This window comes from Diabrotica virgifera, chromosome 3 (genome assembly GCF_917563875.1).
Source record: "Diabrotica virgifera virgifera chromosome 3, PGI_DIABVI_V3a".
In the NCBI taxonomy this organism is placed as follows: domain Eukaryota; kingdom Metazoa; phylum Arthropoda; class Insecta; order Coleoptera; family Chrysomelidae; genus Diabrotica; species Diabrotica virgifera.
In genome coordinates, this window is record NC_065445.1 from 179,016,044 (window position 1) to 179,037,270 (window position 21,227).

At 36.5% G+C, this 21,227-nt stretch overlaps 1 long non-coding RNA gene across 1 annotated transcript; it reads right to left on the reverse strand.

Moving 5' to 3' along the window:
* Positions 1 to 17,948: 17,948 nt before the first annotated feature.
* Positions 17,949 to 20,965, reverse strand: LOC126882246 (uncharacterized). Its single transcript, XR_007697241.1, has 2 exons — positions 19,724 to 20,965; positions 17,949 to 19,644 (listed from the first exon to the last, which is right to left on the reverse strand). It is a non-coding gene; the product is annotated as an uncharacterized LOC126882246 (long non-coding RNA).
* Positions 20,966 to 21,227: the final 262 nt, after the last annotated feature.

The window sequence follows — 21,227 nt, forward strand, 5'->3', positions numbered from 1 at the left end:
GACTTGACATGAGTCGAAACTAGTCGGGGCACCGGTGGGGTTCGAATCTAACTGAAATGCAATTATCTATTTTTCATTTTACTGTATTCTCCAGTAAGAGACGAATTGGTTAGCCCAAACGGTGTTTGCATGATGTATTGTCGGAAAAAGGATTCCGTTACATCGCCTTTCATAGCTTTATTGTTATAAAGCTTGATTTTGCTATTGGCCGGGCTACCAAGAGAATAATTATTTTCTCTTTTCACATATAGAGGTCGTACTAAGTATGCTCTGGTGGGTTTAGTTTATAAATTCACCAAGGAATAGCGGCAAATCAGTTAGCTTCGAACACCTACCTAGTGTCTCCTGATGACGACTTGACATGAGTCGAAACTAGTCGGGGCACCGGTGGGGTTCGAATCTAAATGAAATGCAATTATCTATTTTTCATTTTACTGTATTCTCCAGTAAGAGACGAATTGGTTAGCCCAAACGGTGTTTGCATGATGTATTGTCGGAAAAAGGATTCCGTTACATCGCCTTTCATAGCTTTATTGTTATAAAGCTTGATTTTGCTATTCGCCGGGCTACCAAGAGAATAATTATTTTCTCTTTTCACATATAGAGGTCGTACTAAGTATACTCTGGTGGGTTTAGTTTATAAATTCACCAAGGAATAGCGGCAAATCAGTTAGCTTCGAACACCTACCTAGTGTCTCCTGATGACGACTTGACATGAGTCGAAACTAGTCGGGGCACCGGTGGGGTTCGAATCTAACTGAAATGCAATTATCTATTTTTCATTTTACTGTATTCTCCAGTAAGAGACGAATTGGTTAGCCCAAACGGTGTTTCCATGATGTATTGTCGGAAAAAGGATTCCGTTACATCGCCTTTCATAGTTTTATTGTTATAAAGCTTGATTTTGCTATTCGCCGGGCTACAAAGAGAATAATTATTTTCTCTTTTCACATATAGAGGTCGTACTAAGTATACTTTGGCGGGTTTAGTTTATAAATTCACCAAGGAATAGCGGCAAATCAGTTAGCTTCGAACACCTACCTAGTGTCTCCTGATGACGACTTGACATGAGTCGAAACTAGTCGGGGCACCGGTGGGGTTCGAATCTAACTGAAATGCAATTATCTATTTTTCATTTTACTGTATTCTCCAGTAAGAGACGAATTGGTTAGCCCAAACGGTGTTTGCATGATGTATTGTCGGAAAAAGGATTCCGTTACATCGCCTTTCATAGCTTTATTGTTATAAAGCTTGATTTTGCTATTGGCCGGGCTACCAAGAGAATAATTATTTTCTCTTTTCACATATAGAGGTCGTACTAAGTATGCTCTGGTGGGTTTAGTTTATAAATTCACCAAGGAATAGCGGCAAATCAGTTAGCTTCGAACACCTACCTAGTGTCTCCTGATGACGACTTGACATGAGTCGAAACTAGTCGGGGCACCGGTGGGGTTCGAATCTAACTGAAATGCAATTATCTATTTTTCATTTTACTGTATTCTCCAGTAAGAGACGAATTGGTTAGCCCAAACGGTGTTTGCATGATGTATTGTCGGAAAAAGGATTCCGTTACATCGCCTTTCATAGCTTTATTGTTATAAAGCTTGATTTTGCTATTCGCCGGGCTACCAAGAGAATAATTATTTTCTCTTTTCACATATAGAGGTCGTACTAAGTATACTCTGGTGGGTTTAGTTTATAAATTCACCAAGGAATAGCGGCAAATCAGTTAGCTTCGAACACCTACCTAGTGTCTCCTGATGACGACTTGACATGAGTCGAAACTAGTCGGGGCACCGGTGGGGTTCGAATCTAACTGAAATGCAATTATCTATTTTTCATTTTACTGTATTCTCCAGTAAGAGACGAATTGGTTAGCCCAAACGGTGTTTGCATGATGTATTGTCGGAAAAAGGATTCCGTTACATCGCCTTTCATAGCTTTATTGTTATAAAGCTTGATTTTGCTATTCGCCGGGCTACCAAGAGAATAATTATTTTCTCTTTTCACATATAGAGGTCGTACTAAGTATACTCTGGTGGGTTTAGTTTATAAATTCACCAAGGAATAGCGGCAAATCAGTTAGCTTCGAACACCTACCTAGTGTCTCCTGATGACGACTTGACATGAGTCGAAACTAGTCGGGGCACCGGTGGGGTTCGAATCTAACTGAAATGCAATTATCTATTTTTCATTTTACTGTATTCTCCAGTAAGAGACGAATTGGTTAGCCCAAACGGTGTTTGCATGATGTATTGTCGGAAAAAGGATTCCGTTACATCGCCTTTCATAGCTTTATTGTTATAAAGCTTGATTTTGCTATTGGCCGGGCTACCAAGAGAATAATTATTTTCTCTTTTCACATATAGAGGTCGTACTAAGTATGCTCTGGTGGGTTTAGTTTATAAATTCACCAAGGAATAGCGGCAAATCAGTTAGCTTGGAACACCTACCTAGTGTCTCCTGATGACGACTTGACATGAGTCGAAACTAGTCGGGGCACCGGTGGGGTTCGAATCTAACTGAAATGCAATTATCTATTTTTCATTTTACTGTATTCTCCAGTAAGAGACGAATTGGTTAGCCCAAACGGTATTTGCATGATCTATTGTCGGAAAAAGGATTCCGTTACATCGCCTTTCATAGCTTTATTGTTATAAAGCTTGATTTTGCTATTGGCCGGGCTACCAAGAGAATAATTATTTTCTCTTTTCACATATAGAGGTCGTACTAAGTATGCTCTGGTGGGTTTAGTTTATAAATTCACCAAGGAATAGCGGCAAATCAGTTAGCTTCGAACACCTACCTAGTGTCTCCTGATGACGACTTGACATGAGTCGAAACTAGTCGGGGCACCGGTGGGGTTCGAATCTAACTGAAATGCAATTATCTATTTTTCATTTTACTGTATTCTCCAGTAAGAGACGAATTGGTTAGCCCAAACGGTGTTTGCATGATATATTGTCGGAAAAAGGATTCCGTTACATCGCCTTTCATAGCTTTATTGTTATAAAGCTTGATTTTGCTATTGGCCGGGCTACCAAGAGAATAATTATTTTCTCTTTTCACATATAGAGGTCGTACTAAGTATGCTCTGGTGGGTTTAGTTTATAAATTCACCAAGGAATAGCGGCAAATCAGTTAGCTTCGAACACCTACCTAGTGTCTCCTGATGACGACTTGACATGAGTCGAAACTAGTCGGGGCACCGGTGGGGTTCGAATCTAACTGAAATGCAATTATCTATTTTTCATTTTACTGTATTCTCCAGTAAGAGACGAATTGGTTAGCCCAAACGGTGTTTGCATGACGTATTGTCGGAAAAAGGATTCCGTTACATCGCCTTTCATAGCTTTATTGTTATAAAGCTTGATTTTGCTATTGGCCGGGCTACCAAGAGAATAATTATTTTCTATTTTCACATATAGAGGTCGTACTAAGTATGCTCTGGTGGGTTTAGTTTATAAATTCACCAAGGAATAGCGGCAAATCAGTTAGCTTCGAACACCTACCTAGTGTCTCCTGATGACGACTTGACATGAGTCGAAACTAGTCGGGGCACCGGTGGGGTTCGAATCTAACTGAAATGCAATTATCGATTTTCCATTTTACTGTATTCTCCAGTAAGAGACGAATTGGTTAGCCCAAACGGTGTTTGCATGATGTATTGTCGGAAAAAGGATTCCGTTACATCGCCTTTCATAGCTTTATTGTTATAAAGCTTGATTTTGCTATTGGCCGGGCTACCAAGAGAATAATTATTTTCTCTTTTCACATATAGAGGTCGTACTAAGTATACTCTGGTGGGTTTAGTTTATAAATTCACCAAGGAATAGCGGCAAATCAGTTAGCTTCGAACACCTACCTAGTGTCTCCTTATGACGACTTGACATGAGTCGAAACTAGTCGGGGCACCGGTGGGGTTCGAATCTAGGTGAAATGCAATTATCTATTTTTCATTTTACTGTATTCTCCAGAAACAGACGAATTGGTTAGCCCAAACGGTGTTTGCATGATGTATTGTCGGAAAAAGATTTCCGTTACATCGCCTTTCATAGCTTTATTGTTATAAAGCTTGATTTTGCTATTCGCCGGGCTACCAAGAGAATAATTATTTTCTCTTTTCACATATAGAGGTCGTACTAAGTATACTCTGGTGGGTTTAGTTTATAAATTCACCAAGGAATAGCGGCAAATCAGTTAGCTTCGAACACCTACCTAGTGTCTCCTGATGACGACTTGACATGAGTCGAAACTAGTCGGGGCACCGGTGGGGTTCGAATCTAACTGAAATGCAATTATCTATTTTTCATTTTACTGTATTCTCCAGTAAGAGACGAATTGGTTAGCCCAAACGGTGTTTGCATGATGTATTGTCGGAAAAAGGATTCCGTTACATCGCCTTTCATAGCTTTATTGTTATAAAGCTTGATTTTGCTATTCGCCGGGCTACCAAGAGAATAATTATTTTCTCTTTTCACATATAGAGGTCGTACTAAGTATGCTCTTGTGGGTTTAGTTTATAAATTCACCAAGGAATAGCGGCAAATCAGTTAGCTTCGAACACCTACCTAGTGTCTCCTGATGACGACTTGACATGAGTCGAAACTAGTCGGGGCACCGGTGGGGTTCGAATCTAACTGAAATGCAATTATCTATTTTTCATTTTACTGTATTCTCCAGTAAGAGACGAATTGGTTAGCCCAAACGGTGTTTGCATGATGTATTGTCGGAAAAAGGATTCCGTTACATCGCCTTTCATAGCTTTATTGTTATAAAGCTTGATTTTGCTATTCGCCGGGCTACCAAGAGAATAATTATTTTCTCTTTTCACATATAGAGGTCGTACTAAGTATACTCTGGTGGGTTTAGTTTATAAATTCACCAAGGAATAGCGGCAAATCAGTTAGCTTCGAACACCTACCTAGTGTCTCCTGATGACGACTTGACATGCGTCGAAACTAGTCGGGGCACCGGTGGGGTTCGAATCTAACTGAAATGCAATTATCTATTTTTCATTTTACTGTATTGTCCAGTAAGAGACGAATTGGTTAGCCCAAACGGTGTTTGCATGATGTATTGTCGGAAAAAGGATTCCGTTACATCGCCTTTCATAGCTTTATTGTTATAAAGCTTGATTTTGCTATTGGCCGGGCTACCAAGAGAATAATTATTTTCTCTTTTCACATATAGAGGTCGTACTAAGTATGCTCTGGTGGGTTTAGTTTATAAATTCACCAAGGAATAGCGGCAAATCAGTTAGCTTCGAACACCTACCTAGTGTCTCCTGATGACGACTTGACATGAGTCGAAACTAGTCGGGGCACCGGTGGGGTTCGAATCTAACTGAAATGCAATTATCTATTTTTCATTTTACTGTATTCTCCAGTAAGAGACGAATTGGTTAGCCCAAACGGTGTTTGCATGATGTATTGTCGGAAAAAGGATTCCGTTACATCGCCATTCATAGCTTTATTGTTATAAAGCTTGATTTTGTTATTGGCCGGGCTACCAAGAGAATAATTATTTTCTCTTTTCACATATAGAGGTCGTACTAAGTATGCTCTGGTGGGTTTAGTTTATAAATTCACCAAGGAATAGCGGCAAATCAGTTAGCTTCGAACACCTACCTAGTGTCTCCTGATGACGACTTGACATGAGTCGAAACTAGTCGGGGCACCGGTGGGGTTCGAATCTAACTGAAATGCAATTATCTATTTTTCATTTTACTGTATTCTCCAGTAAGAGACGAATTGGTTAGCCCAAACGGTGTTTGCATGACGTATTGTCGGAAAAAGGATTCCGTTACATCGCCTTTCATAGCTTTATTGTTATAAAGCTTGATTTTGCTATTGGCCGGGCTACCAAGAGAATAATTATTTTCTCTTTTCACATATAGAGGTCGTACTAAGTATGCTCTGGTGGGTTTAGTTTATAAATTCACCAAGGAATAGCGGCAAATCAGTTAGCTTCGAACACCTACCTAGTGTCTCCTGATGACGACTTGACATGAGTCGAAACTAGTCGGGGCACCGGTGGGGTTCGAATCTAACTGAAATGCAATTATCTATTTTTCATTTTACTGTATTCTCCAGTAAGAGACGAATTGGTTAGCCCAAACGGTGTTTGCATGATGTATTGTCGGAAAAAGGATTCCGTTACATCGCCTTTCATAGCTTTATTGTTATAAAGCTTGATTTTGCTATTGGCCGGGCTACCAAGAGAATAATTATTTTCTCTTTTCACATATAGAGGTCGTACTAAGTATGCTCTGGTGGGTTTAGTTTATAAATTCACCAAGGAATAGCGGCAAATCAGTTAGCTTCGAACACCTACCTAGTGTCTCCTGATGACGACTTGACATGAGTCGAAACTAGTCGGGGCACCGGTGGGGTTCGAATCTAACTGAAATGCAATTATCTATTTTTCATTTTACTGTATTCTCCAGTAAGAGACGAATTGGTTAGCCCAAACGGTGTTTGCATGATGTATTGTCGGAAAAAGGATTCCGTTACATCGCCTTTCATAGCTTTATTGTTATAAAGCTTGATTTTGCTATTGGCCGGGCTACCAAGAGAATAATTATTTTCTCTTTTCACATATAGAGGTCGTACTAAGTATGCTCTGGTGGGTTTAGTTTATAAATTCACCAAGGAATAGCGGCAAATCAGTTAGCTTCGAACACCTACCTAGTGTCTCCTGATGACGACTTGACATGAGTCGAAACTAGTCGGGGCACCGGTGGGGTTCGAATCTAACTGAAATGCAATTATCTATTTTTCATTTTACTGTATTCTCCAGTAAGAGACGAATTGGTTAGCCCAAACGGTGTTTGCATGATGTATTGTCGGAAAAAGGATTCCGTTACATCGCCTTTCATAGCTTTATTGTTATAAAGCTTGATTTTGCTATTCGCCGGGCTACCAAGAGAATAATTATTTTCTCTTTTCACATATAGAAGTCGTACTAAGTATACTCTGGTGGGTTTAGTTTATAAATTCACCAAGGAATAGCGGCAAATCAGTTAGCTTCGAACACCTACCTAGAGTCTCCTGATGACGACTTGACATGAGTCGAAACTAGTCGGGGCACCGGTGGGGTTCGAATCTAACTGAAATGCAATTATCTATTTTTCATTTTACTGTATTCTCCAGTAAGAGACGAATTGGTTAGCCCAAACGGTGTTTGCATGATGTATTGTCGGAAAAAGGATTCCGTTACATCGCCTTTCATAGTTTTATTGTTATAAAGCTTGATTTTGCTATTCGCCGGGCTACCAAGAGAATAATTATTTTCTCTTTTCACATATAGAGGTCGTACTAAGTATGCTCTGGTGGGTTTAGTTTATAAATTCACCAAGGAATAGCGGCAAATCAGTTAGCTTCGAACACCTACCTAGTGTCTCCTGATGACGACTTGACATGAGTCGAAACTAGTCGGGGCACCGGTGGGGTTCGAATCTAACTGAAATGCAATTATCTATTTTTCATTTTACTGTATTCTCCAGTAAGAGACGAATTGGTTAGCCCAAACGGTGTTTGCATGATGTATTGTCGGAAAAAGGATTCCGTTACATCGCCTTTCATAGCTTTATTGTTATAAAGCTTGATTTTGCTATTCGCCGGGCTACCAAGAGAATAATTATTTTCTCTTTTCACATATAGAGGTCGTACTAAGTATACTCTGGTGGGTTTAGTTTATAAATTCACCAAGGAATAGCGGCAAATCAGTTAGCTTCGAACACCTACCTAGTGTCTCCTGATGACGACTTGACATGAGTCGAAACTAGTCGGGGCACCGGTGGGGTTCGAATCTAACTGAAATGCAATTATCTATTTTTCATTTTACTGTATTCTCCAGTAAGAGACGAATTGGTTAGCCCAAACGGTGTTTGCATGATGTATTGTCGGAAAAAGGATTCCGTTACATCGCGTTTCATAGCTTTATTGTTATAAAGCTTGATTTTGCTATTGGCCGGGCTACCAAGAGAATAATTATTTTCTCTTTTCACATATAGAGGTCGTACTAAGTATGCTCTGGTGGGTTTAGTTTATAAATTCACCAAGGAATAGCGGCAAATCAGGTAGCTTCGAACACCTACCTAGTGTCTCCTGATGACGACTTGACATGAGTCGAAACTAGTCGGGGCACCGGTGGGGTTCGAATCTAACTGAAATGCAATTATCTATTTTTCATTTTACTGTATTCTCCAGTAAGAGACGAATTGGTTAGCCCAAACGGTGTTTGCATGATGTATTGTCGGAAAAAGGATTCCGTTACATCGCCTTTCATAGCTTTATTGTTATAAAGCTTGATTTTGCTATTCGCCGGGCTACCAGGAGAATAATTATTTTCTCTTTTCACATATAGAGGTCGTACTAAGTATACTCTGGTGGGTTTAGTTTATAAATTCACCAAGGAATAGCGGCAAATCAGTTAGCTTCGAACACCTACCTAGTGTCTCCTGATGACGACTTGACATGAGTCGAAACTAGTCGGGGCACCGGTGGGGTTCGAATCTAACTGAAATGCAATTATCTATTTTTCATTTTACTGTATTCTCCAGTAAGAGACGAATTGGTTAGCCCAAACGGTGTTTGCATGATGTATTGTCGGAAAAAGGATTCCGTTACATCGCCTTTCATAGCTTTATTGTTATAAAGCTTGATTTTGCTATTGGCCGGGCTACCAAGAGAATAATTATTTTCTCTTTTCACATATAGAGGTCGTACTAAGTATGCTCTGGTGGGTTTAGTTTATAAATTCACCAAGGAATAGCGGCAAATCAGTTAGTTTCGAACACCTACCTAGTGTCTCCTGATGACGACTTGACATGAGTCGAAACTAGTCGGGGCACCGGTGGGGTTCGAATCTAACTGAAATGCAATTATCTATTTTTCATTTTACTGTATTCTCCAGTAAGAGACGAATTGGTTAGCCCAAACGGTGTTTGCATGATGTATTGTCGGAAAAAGGATTCCGTTACATCGCCTTTCATAGCTTTATTGTTATAAAGCTTGATTTTGCTATTCGCCGGGCTACCAAGAGAATAATTATTTTCTCTTTTCACATATAGAGGTCGTACTAAGTATATTCTGGTGGGTTTAGTTTATAAATTCACCAAGGAATAGCTGCAAATCAGTTAGCTTCGAACACCTACCTAGTGTCTCCTGATGACGACTTGGCATGAGTCGAAACTAGTCGGGGCACCGGTGGGGTTCGAATCTAACTGAAATGCAATTATCTATTTTTCATTTTACTGTATTCTACCGTAAGAGACGAATTGATTAGCCCAAACGGTGTTTGCATGATGTATTGTCGGAAAAAGGATTCCGTTACATCGCCTTTCATAGCTTTATTTTTATAAAGCTTGATTTTGCTATTGGCCGGGCTACCAAGAGAATAATTATTTTCTCTTTTCACATATAGAGGTCGTACTAAGTATGCTCTGGTGGGTTTAGTTTATAAATTCACCAAGGAATAGCGGCAAATCAGTTAGCTTCGAACACCTACCTAGTGTCTCCTGATGACGACTTGACATGAGTCGAAACTAGTCGGGGCACCGGTGGGGTTCGAATCTAACTGAAATGCAATTATCTATTTTTCATTTTACTGTATTCTCCAGTAAGAGACGAATTGGTTAGCCCAAACGGTGTTTGCATGATGTATTGTCGGAAAAAGGATTCCGTTACATCGCCTTTCATAGCTTTATTGTTATAAAGCTTGATTTTGCTATTCGCCGGGCTACCAAGAGAATAATTATTTTCTCTTTTCACATATAGAGGTCGTACTAAGTATATTCTGGTGGGTTTAGTTTATAAATTCACCAAGGAATAGCGGCAAATCAGTTAGCTTCGAACACCTACCTAGTGTCTCCTGATGACGACTTGACATGAGTCGAAACTAGTCGGGGCACCGGTGGGGTTCGAATCTAACTGAAATGCAATTATCTATTTTTCATTTTACTGTATTCTCCAGTAAGAGACGAATTGGTTAGCCCAAACGGTGTTTGCATGATGTATTGTCGGAAAAAGGATTCCGTTACATCGCCTTTCATAGCTTTATTGTTATAAAGCTTGATTTTGCTATTCGCCGGGCTACCAAGAGAATAATTATTTTATCTTTTCACATATAGAGGTCGTACTAAGTATACTCTGGTGGGTTTAGTTTATAAATTCACCAAGGAATAGCGGCAAATCAGTTAGCTTCGAACACCTACCTAGTGTCTCCTGATGACGACTTGACATGAGTCGAAACTAGTCGGGGCACCGGTGGGGTTCGAATCTAACTGAAATGCAATTATCTATTTTTCATTTTACTGTATTCTCCAGTAAGAGACGAATTGGTTAGCCCAAACGGTGTTTGCATGATGTATTGTCGGAAAAAGGATTCCGTTACATCGCCTTTCATAGCTTTATTGTTATAAAGCTTGATTTTGCTATTCGCCGGGCTACTAAGAGAATAATTATTTTCTCTTTTCACATATAGAGGTCGTACTAAGTATACTCTGGTGGGTTTAGTTTATAAATTCACCAAGGAATAGCGGCAAATCAGTTAGCTTCGAACACCTACCTAGTGTCTCCTGATGACGACTTGACATGAGTCGAAACTAGTCGGGGCACCGGTGGGGTTCGAATCTAACTGAAATGCAATTATCTATTTTTCATTTTACTGTATTCTCCAGTAAGAGACGAATTGGTTAGCCCAAACGGTGTTTGCATGATGTATTGTCGGAAAAAGGATTCCGTTACATCGCCTTTCATAGCTTTATTGTTATAAAGCTTGATTTTGCTATTCGCCGGGCTACCAAGAGAATAATTATTTTCTCTTTTCACATATATATATATATATATATATATATATATATATATATATATATATATATATATATATATATATATATATATATATATATATCGATAAAAGGTACGTTGTCGCCACGCGGTGAAAACTATGACGACCTCGCCTCACCCTTTTGTAGTTCTTTTTTTTTTAAAATATATGCATATATACAATGAGGGGAACTTTCTAATTAAGAATCTCTAAAGAGGGGAAACGATTTTAAATGTTTTTTTTATATATAAATTTACGATTAAATCCAATGCGCTGTCGCCTCACAACTATATATGACTAAGAATGAAAGCCGGTACGTTGTTGCCTCAGGCGGTGTTGCCAAATATTCGAAAATGAATAAAGGATTGAGTGGGTCGAAATTTGGTGCACAGCGAGAGGTAGTATAGGTATTTATTACGGATATAGGTAAAGAAATAGTGGGAATTTGTTCACATGTTCTATTGTTGTTTACATTAAAAATAAAGGATGGTTATTTTTGATATTTTAAATAAGCTTAAGATATGAACATGTTTTGTTTGGATTATATGTTTAAAATTTTTTTATTAGTAGATATTCCAAAGCTAGAATTTTGCAATAAATTAAGCTAAGCCAAATTATTTTGTGTGAATTATTGCTCTTATACAGTAAAATTATAAAGGCTCTTAACGATAAAATTTATTATTTGCAGTAAACATATTACCTATCTCACAGAAAAAAGTGTCAACGGTTTATTTAAAAATTTTAATTAAAAACCAGTGAATTAGTATACATAGCTGTAAAAATGTTCCAACAAAACGTATTCTTACAGCAAAGTGTACGAAAATAATTTATAAGGTGGTGAAGGTGGGGTGGTTTTAAGGGCGAAAATGATTTTCTGAAATTTCTGGCTAAACATTGCATCGTTTAAAAAAAATCAACGCAAAAGCTGTGGGCGATAAAAAAATCTACAATTTGTGTAGTGGTCTTTTTATCCTGATCTCAAAAAATTTTGAGAAAAGCTCAAAACTAGATTTAGGTACCTATTTAATTTTTTTCTTCTACAAAAATGATTTCATTATGTTTTGTTTAAATGTCAAACCCTTTAATTGAGGCGTTGGTTTGATGTTTATTATGTCTAAGAATAAAAAAATTATAAAAATATCAACAAGAAGTAAAAAAAAATATTTCTATATTTTCACTTAAGCATCATATAAAAAACTTACATATGCCATACATATTTTATTTCACTTTTATAAAATGTTGAATTTTTGATGTTATAATATTGGAATTCACTTTTTTATCTAGATGGATATACGCCATCTTGGATATAATTTAAAAAGTGTTCTCTTAAAAGGTTTGTTTTTTAATATTTTTTCTTTGTGGAGGCACATATGAATCGCATTCGGAATTTTCCCGTGCTTGGTTTTTTGATGATTTGAGTAGTTTTTTATTTGTATAGTACTTATCGTCACTGTCCGTTTTAAATTCTTTACTTGTTTGAGCCAGAACGTTATCTTTTGCAACCAACGCTTTACTTTTTTTAACTTCTTGCATACCTGCAATACTTGGAAAATTAATATTCGTATTTGAAGATTGCTTTTTTTATTTTCTTCCGCATTTCTAAATCGTGGTGAAAATCTAGTTCTTCAATCGATTTTCCTTTATATTCTAAAGGAAGAAAATCCCTTTCCATTACTATTAAAAATTTTGATAATTTTACGGTTTGATAAATGTCAGCAGGTAATTCATATCATTCATCATGCATTTTTTCGTCATGCCCCATAAACTTGGCAAATTCTTTAGTTTGATTTTTGGACATACTTAAAATTTGTGCTACTATTGGAATATTTTTGCGTAATTTGTTGCTTGATATAGCTTCAGTGTTTGTTAAATTCATTTTGCTTGTCAATTTACGGATCGAAACATCCCCTTTGTCCCATTTTAGCTTACTGCCTGGAACTGCAAACATATTATAGTTATTAACGACAGACGACGTCAGACATGTATTTATGTCCATGTTTTATTAAAGTTTCTATGAAACCTTGCAACATTTTTGGAAGTAAAATAACAACAGCTCAAGAACCTTTACCAGAACACACTGGAATTTTGTGTCCTCTCGTAAGTGCCTTTTCTCCTTCAGTTAAAACATTTTCAAAATCACTGAAGTCCGTTTATCTTTCGTTACTAGATTGCTGAATTTTTAAATACTGAACATCACCTATTCGTCTTCTGTTAAAAATAATGGCTAATGCTAGAGCAAAGTTAACTAAATTTTTATGTTTCAACATTATCAATATTGCTCTCAAACGTCTTCTGACACTTTACACCAATTTTAATACTTTCTTCTCGGAATATTTTAATATCACTTACAAGTGGTACGAGCTTTGGTAATTTTTGTTCTTGAATATCTTTGTTAGCGAGAGAAGCAATTTCCAAACTCCAACGATTTGTCGGCAACGTTTTCAAATTATGTATTTATAGCCCTTGGCCAATTCCTGTATTTATCTTTCTGTTGTACACGTAAAATCAGCTGATTCTTTTAGTATTAAATGGAGGTGTTCATAGCAACATAGTTTTAGGTACGTACCCAAGTGCAACGCAATAATACGAGTAGGAGAACTGAAGGTCTTTTTAAAACTATTATATACATATAAAACTAAAGACTAAGTAGTTTCGTGTTGCAACGAAATTGAAAATGGTTATTCATTTTTGATTTACATGTTTACTCTGATTGGAGTACGAAGGAAACCATTCTCGTTGGAACTTTACCGCGCTGAGCAGATGAGACTGAATTATAAAATTCCCTCATCTTCCTTAGTCTCAGCATCCGTTACGGCTTGGAAATTTTAGAAGCCTCAAAGGTGTAACCAGAGAAGGTTCCCATTATTTTCAATCTGGTAGGATGTGGAGCAACATTTTTGGTGTTGTTTTATGTGCTATTAGGTTGAAAACAGTCTTTTGGTAGCAGTTGCCGCTAGGGCATCCCTGCCATTTCGTTCGTTGCAATTCGTGACTGCATGCCGGGGTTTGTCCTAGTTGGGTCAGGGAGAGCAGCATATGTGCCTCCTGATGAGAGACTAATAAGTTTCGAAACCTGTAGAGGCGCTTGCAGCGCTCTCTGATTGGACTAGAATATGATGCGCATGTAGTTTCGCGTTGTAACGAAATTGAAAATGGTTATTCATTTTTGACCTATAAAACTCTTAGCACTTGAGGTCGTCAAAATTTTTGGGTCTTAAAATATGCTTTGCAGCAATCGCATTATTATTTACAATCGTTCTATGCTTAATAAGAAATATAGAGAGGGTTCGCATTCTCTCGCTACATGCATAGCCTCTCTCTTATGGTTTTTTAAGTAAGAATTACCAAAATTAACGTAAATGTAAATGCTATACATCTTTCGTTTTGTCGAAGACTCTTGTTCCTTAACGTTTAATTTGGGGACAACGTTTTTTGGATCCATTACACAGGCTGTAAGGGTTTGCGATTCAGAAACGTAATTATTACTGGAACCACCACGGTTTTTTGCTTGCAAATTCTGTTTTGTCGTTTAAGATGATACTGTCATTTGCTAATAGTCTAGCTAGAAGGCTTACAAGACATAATCAATAAAGATACAGAAGTGAATCAGCGTTATGGACTGAATCCTAATATTAAGAAACCTAAATATATGAGGATCAGGAAAGATAACGCATCAGTTGAAGGGCTAGAAAAAATCGTAAACAAATAAGTACAAACATGCAAATTACCTATAAGGATATTAATCTGGTAAGCAATATCAATGGTAAATAAAATAAATAATAGAATAAGGCTACTTCGATGATATGTATTTCCCGTGTTTTCTTTACATTGCCATCTATCAAGATCCTATTTTCAGTTATTTTGTTCGTTTCATGTCTTGTCAATGTATTTTTGTTGGCTTCTCATTTTATCGTCCTGTATTTTTTTTTGCTTGAAATATTACTGTTGTCATTTCTATTCAAACATTTTAATGTCAGAATACGGGTTTTTCTTTCAGAGCAGAAGTAGTAAACTTCTGATGTTGGATAGTGTTTTGTTGTTTCATTTTTGAGATTTTTGAAACTGTTGCTATTACTAACTGTTCAATGATAAATTCCTATACGAAATTTACTTAGATTGACTCCCGTTTGCATGTCACCCACATAAAGATATTTATTTTGGTTTTAGTTTTTTTTTTATTTGAGTTAAGCCATTCAGGTTCATTTTAGTGTTTTTCAACTTTTTGTAATTTCGATAGTATATCAGTGTTTACCCTCTGTCATAACTGTTATTTTTTTTCCTACTGCTGTTACAGAAAAAATCATTTATGTTCTTACTTTTGTAATAAAGTAACATAATATAATGAATTTTTTATTTTTTAGAATTAAATTAATGACTGGTTAGAATTTTCCTATCCTTTCGTCTTCATGATCATTTGGGGCATAGACTTGTTCAGTTCCATATTATAATAACTACTTAAGTATTACATACGCTCCATGATTACTAATATTCTGTTTGTAATTTTTATTAATTCCTATGCGACCAGCTAACATATTTTTATTCCGGTATGCTCCCTCTCTTATAGAACTTGTTTATACAGGGTGTCCCGAAACTCTACCTACAAACGAAGACAGGCGATTCCTCAGGTATTTTCCTAAGACAATTTAACCCAATTCACCTAGTCCGAAAATGCTTCCTAAGGGAGCTAGAGCTCTTGGAAGATGGCATCTAGTAATTAGTTTTTCTTAAATACCTCCAGAACGCTTCTATTTAGAAAAAGAAATTTGGTAAGCCTATTCATCTTCCAGGGATAAATCGATTCCATCCATTGTGAATTGTTAGTACCGGTTATAAGCGTCCATTTTGGGTAGGGCAACGGTTATTTTACAGCATAACTTTTTTGTCTTTAGCGTTTAAGTATTTTTGACTCTGGATTTTTAAATTGTGAGGTATTCTAGAAATAAAAGGTACTCTTGATTTAAGTCGGTAGGACATATCGATTTCTAGAAAAATTTATTTGAAAATTTTTCGTTTTTTGAATTTGAAAAGAATTTGAAAAGACAAAAAAGTTATGCGATAAAATAACCGTTGACCTACCCAAAACGGACGCATATGACCGGTACTAAAAATTTGCAATTAATGAAACCGATTCATCTCTATATAAACAAACGTACCAGTTTTCTAAATAGTTTTTTTTAATTTTTTTTTAATTCAGGAAAAGAAAAATTTTCAAATCGATTTTTCTAGAAAATGGTATATTCTATGGACTTAAAGCTAGAGTACCTTTTAGTACTAGAATAACTCACAATTTAATAATCCATAGTCAGAAATGCTTAAAAATTAAATACAAAAAAGGTATGGGATAAAATAACCGTTGCCGTACCCAAAACGGGCGCCTGCGACTGGTACTGGAAATTCACAATGAATGGAATCGATTTATATCTGGATGATAAATATGCGTAATAATTTTCGTTTTTCTAAATAGAAGCGTTCTGGCGGTATTTAAGAAAAACTAATTACAAGACGCCATCTTCAAAGAGCTCTAGCTCCCTTAGGAAGCATTTTCGGACTAAGTGAATTGGGTTAAATTATCTTAAAATTATTTGAGGAATCTTCTTTTTTCGTTTGTCGGTAGAGTTTCTGGACACCCTGTATAAGGGCAACAATTTTAAATCGTAAGCTGCAAATTATATCATAAACTTTTTAGCTGCCTTGTTACGGTACCGACAGCGCATATTTTTATATTTTCACGACCTAATACCCAATGCAAACTGAAAGCGACGTTGCCAAAATCTGAGGCAACAAGGTACCGGTTGTTAGCCAAAAAGTAGAATTTATATGCTGAGGCGACAACATACAGCCAGTCACTGTTGCAATGCCGATACTAGCGCCAGTGATATACTGCCGAACTAACGTGCCAAAAAATAGTGAAAAGGGGTACGTTGTCACCTCAAAACTATTTTTTGCATATCGACTCATAAGGTGGTTGGGAAGCTGTCCTGAAATTTTCAGCCCAAAACGTTAACTTCATATATGAGGCGACAACGTCTACCGATTCACTGTTTCTGAGGCGACAAGGTACCCCTTATCAATATATATATATATATATATATATATATATATATATATATATATATATATATATATATATATATATATATATATATATATATATATTGAAGCGTTCAACTGGACAAGACAACAACTGGATACTGAAGGAGGCAGAAAAATGAATCGGCCTCACACGTTGGGCGCCAGTTGAAGCGTTTTACCTGTCTGCTCTAATGGGATCAAAGAAAGACTATCTATAGAGATACTGGGGGGTCAGAATGGGGCTAGTAGAAGGAACAGACACGTAAAGCTTTATGCGAACGGCAGCTCATTTTTTGTGCGGTGGCAGGTCGTAGATTCGTTGGGAGGGGTAGGAGGGTTTAAAGAAGACTAACTACATAACCAAATAAGCAAAGGATACTTACACAGACTTGAGGACTTTCCTACTATTTAAAAAAATTGGGACGCCGTTTGAAAAATCCTCAAATTCTCATATCGAGTACTTACTGGAAACCAAATGGGAGACATTCATCGTAGATTCCTCGTTGGGGTTATAGTGGGCTACAAATTATCATCATATGGCTTCTATGCCATTATATTTTCTTCTGTTCTAAAACTTATTCACTTGTATTAGATATCTGTTAATAATTTTCTTAAATAAAGAGGTTACAGAAATAAAGATGTGTACATTTTATAATGTTTATTTAAACCTTAATACCTTTTTATTTTTATTGAGAATAGACACATTCTCAAACCAGAAATGAATAATAATAACAAAATACATGATTTTACAATTTTTAACCTTATTTTTAGCAGTGTACCAAAACAAAAATTTGACATGGCTGTCAAATGTCACTGCCATCTAATATTTACTTTACATAATATATTTTCCATGTTGAAAACAAACATTTTTAATTATGTAAAACCTTTACCAACTTGTATTAATATCCACTTGTGAATTATTTAAAATAAACATTATCATACCTTGTTAAAACAAAAATCCATGTCACAACACTTGGAACTTCAAAATTTTCCATTCAGACGGGGCTGGGAGGGGAAGATATTCAAATCATTACAAAACTGGATAAAATCGATACCAAATAATATCATCTGGGCATTTCTTACTGGAACATGAACAAATCCAAAACATCATAAAAATAGCAACAGCTACATAAAGGACAGGAACCAGGAAACCACGCACTTCTTTTTTATTACCACCGGCAAACCAAACTGCATAACAATAGAACTATTTCACAATAATATATCCATTAAAATGCCGTGAAACTATTGTCATTATATTCGTTGACATTTACTGGGCAAACTGCCAGTCTTTCACTTCTTTTACCATAAAAATAAAACCATTTTGCCGGCAAAGTGCGACTTTCTAAGAGTCTGTTGGTTGAGTTCCACACAAAAAGATGTTTACTCTTCAGACGTTTTTTTGGAACTAGCTTTACATCGTCACGTCTCTCTCGCGTCCCAACGATGCATTTCTTCTCGATCGTTCGGCCAAAACTATTGACCAATCGTCAACTACAACTCAAGGATCTTTCAAAATGCAGACCAATAATAACATGGGATTTTTAGCGCTCAAAACTTAAAGGAAAAACACCAAACCTTTTAGAGGATTCATTCTCGAATAATGAATGATTTCACAATAACTATCTACGTAGTTGGTAAATGCTACTCAAATAAATAGGAACTTTCCTATGATTTTACTTTGTTGCGAAAATATTCTGAAATATTTCGAACAGGAGCGGCTTAGGAAATTTTAAAGATATTTAAACTGACAAAATAAATTAGAAAAATTGATATTTTTCTTGGGATAGGATTAAAATTAATGGATATTTTTTATAAAATATTGTAGTAGAAATCCATCTGCTACAATAGCCTCCTCGGAAGAGAGGAAACTGGATTACCAATTCAGTTTTCGATAACTACAAAAATCCAACATTGACTTCTTGGGTGTGACAGGATAAACAATACTAAAATATTTAAATAATGGCTAGTGGGGATTAAACAAAAACAAAACATCATTAGGGAGTGGGCTAGCGTGCCATCAATCGCCAGACTCTTTAAAGTCGAGTAGACTTAAATGTTTAAAGACTCTACTGAGAACTGTAGGTGACAAGAGTTTCTGTGTCTTGGGAAAGAAATAATCTTGTGCCCTATGTGGACCTCGCTGACATCCACTGTAGTAACACAAGTGATATATATACTATATATACCATATAATATATACCATATAGCAGGGCAGACACAGCCTCATCACCTCGTTGCCTAACTAGGATTGGTTTTCACAAACTAAAAAATCTTTCTGAGCTCTTGGCTCAGCGATAGGCATCTGCTTAAACTCTAAACACCTAGCGAGTTTCACGGAATTTTTATCGGCAACGGTTCGGCAAAAGGAGGATTTAGACAATCCAGTCTAAATACCTCGTTGAGATAAAATGTCACAAATAACTTATCTCAACAACTCATTCAAACAAAACCAACAAAGGGGGGTGGACGCGTGTGACAACATTAAAGACCAAAAAAAACTAGTATACTGGATTCAAACGGGATATCAAACTATTTAATCAAGACCAAAAAAAATGAACGTAACACATGACATAGGAAATACTACATCATTACGTTTTCAATCAACAGTCCTACCTAGGACATAAAAGCCTTTCATGAAAGTTCACAAGACAACTTTCTCATTTTCAAATCACAAACTGGGATATTCTTTATTTTTCAAAACCGGGGATATGATCTTACTTTTCCAAAACATGAGTAGATCTTACTTTTCCAAAACATAAGTAGACCATATTTTTCCAAAACAATGGGTAGACTTTATTTTTCCAAAACATGAGTAGACTTCACTCTTCCAAACTGGGGTTAGACTACTTTTTCAAAACAGGGATGAAAGCAAACACAAGGGGAAGACCTAAGGGACATTGGAAAGAATGACAGTTCCGACGAACGACCACTTCCATTTATCCACCGAAAGCAAGCTTCACCTGTACTCAACGCGGCCAGATCCTAAGCTCACCAGCCTTGTCACAGCTTCTGCTCTTGGCCTACTTTCAATAAACAAACACAAGAGAGGTCAACGAACTATTCGCCAAAAAAAATCAAACTCCATCAGGGACATGGGCTAACAGACATTACGGGATAACAGACTCTAAAATTTCCAGACTAAACAGGGATAGACAAACAAGCAGGGAACAAAAGACTCAAAGACTTCTAGTCATACTCCATATACATGGGCTTACAAACACAAATAATATTGAAACTTGGTTCTTAGTCATACTCCATATACATGGGCTTACAAACACAAATAAATATTGAAATTTGGTTCTTATATGAGCTTACACAAATCAAACCGTTCTTGCTCCGACTATTAATGGGAGTATTCCCAGACAACTGTAAAACACTTCCTCATCACGAGTATTACACTTGTGATATGCCAGATACAAGAAAACATACACATCATTTTATTAATAAGTGGAGGGGCCTCGCCACAGTTTCCCTCTTCACTTCTTCATGGGGTTACTTTTTCTTCACTTCTAACATGAACAAATCCATATATCAAGGGTTATTTTCAAAACAGTGTCGACAGAGTACGCTATCTTCAAATCAAAAAGTGATAGCTTTTCTCCTGGCTGCTTGAAAAAACAAGGGGTCTACTTCTTCATTAATAAGTGGAGGGGCCTCGCCACGGTTTCCCTCTTCACTTCTTCATGAACAAGTGGAGGGGCCTCGCCACGGTTTCCCTCTTCACTTCTTCATGGTGTTACTTCTTCAAGGACGACTTCTCCAACTAACCTGTGGCATAACATACCCAATATAGATAGGCTTCGCTGGAAAATCACGGAACTTACTCACACAGACCATACCGAATTAGCTCATACACGGACCATACCAACTATTATCACACATCTACTCAAACGACCAAATCAATAATCACAAAAAACGTTTATTCTGTAAAAAACTGTTGATCTACAAGAATACATGCAAAAAAATATAACATATTGTTATACTCTATAAGTGGATTCAATATTAAAAACATTTTAATCGTAACTTTTACCAAAATTTTCAAAAAAAATTTAACGTTACTTATTACCAAAAATTAAAAAAAATTTTACTTTACTTTTTACTCATCTGTTTGTCTATATAATTAATCAATATTTTCCAAAAAATTTAACCAATGCTTTCATCATGGGTACAATATCAATACAATATAGTAAGTACGCTACAATATTAAACATACTATTCTCTTGTACGATACATACAATACAATACCAGTATACTACGGTTTACATAATATGGGGTTACAAGTTAAATACACTATGATGTATGAAATGGTACATGCCTATACA